The sequence below is a fragment of the Sarcophilus harrisii genome, chromosome 3 (genome assembly GCF_902635505.1).
Source record: "Sarcophilus harrisii chromosome 3, mSarHar1.11, whole genome shotgun sequence".
Lineage (NCBI taxonomy): Eukaryota > Metazoa > Chordata > Mammalia > Dasyuromorphia > Dasyuridae > Sarcophilus > Sarcophilus harrisii.
The window spans coordinates 168,060,244-168,066,243 of record NC_045428.1 but is presented as its reverse complement, the minus strand read 5'-3'; positions in this window follow the sequence as shown (position 1 = coordinate 168,066,243).

The following is a 6,000-nucleotide window of genomic DNA, read 5'->3' as shown; positions in this document are numbered from 1 at the left end:
ATCAAACAAAAAACTAATAAATCAGTGAGACAACAAAAAATTTTTTTAAATAGAAGATAATCAAAGGGAGTCCATATCAAAAACTCATCTAAAAAACAAATCAAGATGTCGTTTAAGAATCATTAGGATTCAAAGAGATATTAAAGAAGAGAAAGGGACCCACATGTACAAAAATGTTTGTGGCAGCCTTCTTTGTAGTGGCAAGAAACTGAAAACTGAGTGGATGCCCATCAGTTGGAGAATGGCTGAATAAATTGTGGTATATGAATGTTATGAAATATTATTGTTTGATAAGAAATGACTAACAGGATGATTTCAGAAAGGCCTGGAGAGACTTACATGAACTGATGCTGAGTGAAATGAGCAGGACCAGGAGCATTATATACCTCAACAACTATACTGTATGAGGATCGATTCTGATGTACGTGGCCTCTCTTCAGAGGATCCAAATCATTTCCAATTGATCAGTAATGAACAGAGCTACACCCAGAACACTGGGAAGTGAGTATGGACCACAACATAGCATTTCCATTCTTTTTGTTATTGTTTGCTGACACTTTTGTTTTTCTTCTCAGGTTACCTTCTTTCTAAATCCTAAATCTAAATCTTTCTAAATCTTTCTAATTTTTCTTGAGCAGCAAGATAACTGTATAAATATGTATACATATATTATATTTAACATATACTTTAACATATTTAACATGTATGGAACTATCTGCCATCTAGGGGAGGGGTGGAGGGAAGGAGAGGAAAAGTTGGAACAAGTTTTTGCAAAGGTCAATGTTGAAAAATTACCCATGCATATGTTTTGTCAATAAAAAACTATAATTTTAAAAAAAAAGAATCATTGGGATTACAGGATTGAGCCAAGATGGTAGAATAGAAAGAAGCAATACAAGTTTGTTCCACCTCTTTCTGCTGATCTGAGAAAAATACCAAACTGAGTAGTGACTGGGAAATGGAAGGAAAATTACAGTGGGTAATCTGTCTAGCTAATTCAACATCATAAATTTAACCTATAAACAAATGATTAGGACAGGAACTGTGAAGCCAAAGTGAGCCAGGCTCACAGATCAGAGAGCTGAATATAGGAATGCTCAGATCTGATCTAAAACTTAGCCCCCATCTGACTGGGACTAGCAATACAGCTTCTCTCAGAAGGACCAGGATTGTCCTCAGGAGAGATTCAATGTCTAGAGCTCCAAGTGGAGAACCCCAGACATTTTCAAGGATTCATTTCAGATAAGGAGTGAAGAAGAAGGTTCCAGAGGGACCTGAGCAAGGTGTCAATGCTCAGAATTTTGAACCAAGTCAGTAGCATAGGGATACCCAGAGATAAGTGCAAACTCATGCAGCCCCTTGCTGAGAGCATCAGCACTTGATCTCTGACATAGAAAAATTCACATGGAATATGATTTTAGAATCAGTCCTCTGCCTAGTAAAGCAGTGTGAGGATATCCCAGAGATACCAGGACCACAGACTTAGATCCTAAAGTCCTCAGCTAAACCAGCAATAATAATAGCTTGACCAGAGCAGAGTGATGGAAAAAATGAGCTTTGAAAAAAGATTTAAAACGTTTTTATTATACCAAAGATGACCAAGAAACAAATTCAGAAAAGATAAATAATTCCAAAAAGTTACAAATTAAAACCTCAATAAAAATGGTTTATTCACAAAATAAAGCAGAATTCCTAGAAGAAATGATAGAAGAGGTGGGGTTTTTTAAGTTTCTAAATGATTTAATAAATAAGAGCAATAGAGGAAAAATTAAAAAAAAAAAGCTCTGGAGAAACTTGGGGAAAGAATCAACAGCTTAGCACAAAGAGGAACTAAACTTTATTCAACTGATAAATAAATTCAAATGAGCCAAACAGAAATGAATATCTCTGGGAGACAAGAAAGATTTAAAATGAAATGTAAAAAAAAAAATTTAAATATACGTTATCTCACATAAAAAACAATTGACCTGGAAAACAGTTTATAGAGAAATAATTTAATACCTGGAAGAGTACTCAAAAACTATCACACACATATCATATTTTAAGAAATCATGAAAGTAAACTCTCTAGATCTAGTAGAACAAGAAAGCAAAGTAAAAATAGGCAGCAGTCACCTCCTAAAAAAACCCACAAAAACTCCCAAGAATATCATAGCCAAAATGTAGTTTCCAGGTCAAAGAAAAAAAAAATACTGCAAACGGGCTAGAAAGAAACAGTGCAAGTATTGAAGAACTAGTCAGAATCACACAAGATCTTGTCAGCTTACATTTTAAAGGAGCAGAAACTTTGGAATACAATGTTCCAAAAGACAAAGATAGGTTTGCAATCAATGATAATAAAGCCATGCAGGGGGGAAATGAACCTTTATTAAAATAAAACACTTCCAAGCATCCCTAAAAGAAAGATTAGAGTTGAATGAAAATTTTGAAATACAAACAGAGGAGGAAAGAAAAATATAAAAAACCAAATATACCTAAGAAGTTGGAATGACAATACAAAGTTTTAAGTATTTACATTCCAATGGGGAGATAATACAAATGCCCCTTTAGAATCCTATTTTCAGAAATCACAGAGTTAAATAATTCAGCAGAGTGCCAAGAATGGTTTTGTTATGTTTTCATGATCTTAAAAAATAAGAAAAGAAGGAGATGGAAAAATGAATATCCTAGTGTAGAAAGAAGAGTGGGGGGGTTTATTATATTAATTATTCAGGGAATACAAATTTATTATATCAATTAATCAGGGAACACAAATAATGAATAAAGAAGGGATCCCCAAATTGGGCATCATTTGGATATCATTGTTAAAGAAGGTTAAAGCATACAGTAGAGAGTTGGGTACAGAAATATATTCAACTCAACAGGAATCAGGAGAAAATGAGGGTGAAGTGTTGGAAAAGGAATGAGAACACCCTTGGAAGAGATTATCTTGTAAGGACAGTTAGGTGGCACAGTGGATAAATCGCCCGTCTTGGAATCAAAAGGACTTGAATTCAAATTTGGCCTCAAATACTTGACACTAACTTTTTGACCCTGAACAAATCATTTGGTCTTAATTTCCTCTAGAAGGAGGAGGAAGGAGAGGATGAGGAGTAGGAGGAGGAAAAGGAGAAGGAAGATGAAGAAAAGGAGGAGGAGAAGGAAGAACAGCAGGAAGAGGAAGAAGGAGAACCTGTTCTAGTGAAGGAGTGAGGTTATAGAACCTCTGAGATTCCTTTCAATCCTGAGGCTGTATGATGCTATTAAATCTTTAAATTCTCATCATTTAGCTGTACTAGAAAGGCCTCACTTCCAACCAAGTCACTGACATTCTTGATTGGCATTGCTTTAAATCTTTTGCTAATGTTTTCATTCTGTATGTTCTAATTGCATGTAGCCTTCAGTTCATCAAGAGCTGAGAGACAGAGAACTCGGAATTTCCCCTTCTACATACTGACTCAATTATCAGGAAAAGCCTTTTGAATTAAAACTATTAATTATCTTTTTTCTCCTCCTACAAAAGGTGTGAATTAGAGTAAGAGAAAGCTTAAAAAAAAGAATCTCTCAGCTTAATAGTAATAAAAATAATATTCAGGAAAAAATAATGATGAATGTTGGAGGGGATGTGGGAAAACTGGGACACTAATACATTGTTGGTGGAATTGTGAACGAATCCAACCATTCTGGAGAGCAATTTGGAACTATGTTCAAAAAGTTATCAAACTGCGCATATCCTTTGATCCAGCAGTGTTTCTACTGGGCTTATATCCCAAAGAGATCTTAAAGGAGGGAAAGAGACCCACATGTGCAAAAATGTTTGTGGCAGCCCTTTTTGTAGTGGCAACAAACTGGAAACTAAATGGGTACCCATCAGTTAGTTGAAGAATGGCTAAATAAGTTATGGTATATGAATGTTATAAGAAATGACCAGCAGGATGATTTCAGAGAGGCCTGGGGAGACCTACATGAACTGATGTTAAGTGAAATGAGCAGAACCAAGAGATCATTGTACACAGCAACAAAATTATATGGCGATCAATTCTGATGGACATGTTTTTTCCCAACAATGAAATGACTGATGATCTTGTGATGAAAAGAGCCATCCACACCCAGAGAGAGGACTATGGGAACTGAGTGTAAACCACAACATAGCATTTTCACTCTTTCTGTTGTTGTTTGCTTACATTTTATTTTCTTTTTCAGTATTTTTCCTTCTTGATCTGATTTTTCTTGTGCAACAAGGTAACTGTATAAATATATTTATATATTGGATTTAAGATATATTTTAACATATTTAACATGTGTTGGGTTACTTGCCATCTAGGGGAGAGGGTGGGAAGAAGGAGGGGAAAATTTGAAACACAAGGTTTTGCAAGGATCAATGTTGAAAAATTACCCATGCATATATTTTATAAATAAAAAACTTTAATTAAAAAATTTAATTTAATTTATTATATTTATTTTATTATATTATATATTATAATATATATTATATATAAATTTAATTTATTAATAATTTTAAAAATTTAATTAAAAAATTTAAAAATTTTTAAAAAATTTAAAAATTAAGTAAAAAATACCAAAAAAAAAAAAAAAAAAACCCTTAAAAACAAGTTTATCTTAGAGACAAAAGGAAATCCTTGGAGTTATTGAATAGGGGAGTACGTGCCAGTAAATATCACTTGTATACTGGAGAAAACATCATTCCCATTTAGCCCATTTAAAATTGGCATGATCTATCTTGTAGTATGCAAAATTTTGTTGCTGATATAAATAATTTAAAGAAATTCAGTCTGCACGTTATTTTCTTGTATTTTAAATTTAAGTGGGCATTAAAAAGATAAATGCTTATTAGTTCTTGGAAGTTCAACAATAAAATTTACAGAAAATGCACAAAATAGTCATTTATATGACTCTAAGATTTGCAAAAAATAATGCAAAATAACATGCATTATTTCTTTTGATCTTCACAACAATCCTGTTGTGTAGGTGGTATTATTCTGATTTTACAACTGAAGAAATTGAGGCAGAGAAGGTAAGTGATTTGCCCAGGGTTCCACAGGTAGTTAATGTCAAGTATCAGTCCATTTTCCAAACTTTTCTTGAATAAGCCAGTCCTAGACAAAATTATGAAGCAAGCAAAATATGTCTTTAACTTCCTCAGCTTACCTATTCTACACATTTTCCCCAGCATTATGTCCATATTTTCAGATGCCTAGGTGCTCTTATGCATGTTTCCCCAGAAATATACAAATCTCAATCACTGATTTCCTAAAGATCAAATAAAATCATATATAAGAAAATACTTTATAACTGAAAAGCACCATATAAATGAACATAACTTCTTATTAGCATAATAATAAATCACTATATCGCCTCTTCTGAAACCATTTCCATTTTAAATCTAATTTCTAATAGAAGCTTTGTCCCTGTTAGAGAAATTTCAGGCATTTGTGCATAAATGGAAGAGGTATTGGGTGGGTAGGGGTTGGGATAAAACAGGAACACTTTTCCAATTCTTTTAAAATTACATTTTGTCCCTTCCACCCATGAGTCTATATCTCCTAAAATTGATTTTCTAAGGGTGACTTCATTATTTAAAATGCTGTGACTTTCTAAATCAGATATATACATGACTTTTAAAAATCATCTAATACTACCTGAACACTACATAACATGTGACACTATTGATTATCCTCTTCTCTGGGATTTTGTGGTAAGAGAGGGCTTCTCCTAAACTGACTTGACGCTCCCCTCTCAATGTTTTCAGCTCAACTCTCCGAGAGAGCCTCTGTCTGTTTCTTATATATGATCTCTTCTGAGAGAGTGGGATTATGGGTTTCTCCTAGAGTGCTCTCTGGCTCCGAGAGCTTCAAGAGAGGTATGAATTCGGATATCTCATACTAAACCCTGAAATCTCCCAAACGTGTGAACTCCAATGAGTACTTAAATACTTCTTGCTTATATGAGCTCTCTAAAGGTGTGAATACAAGCATTGTTTCTATCAGTTGCAGTTAGTACC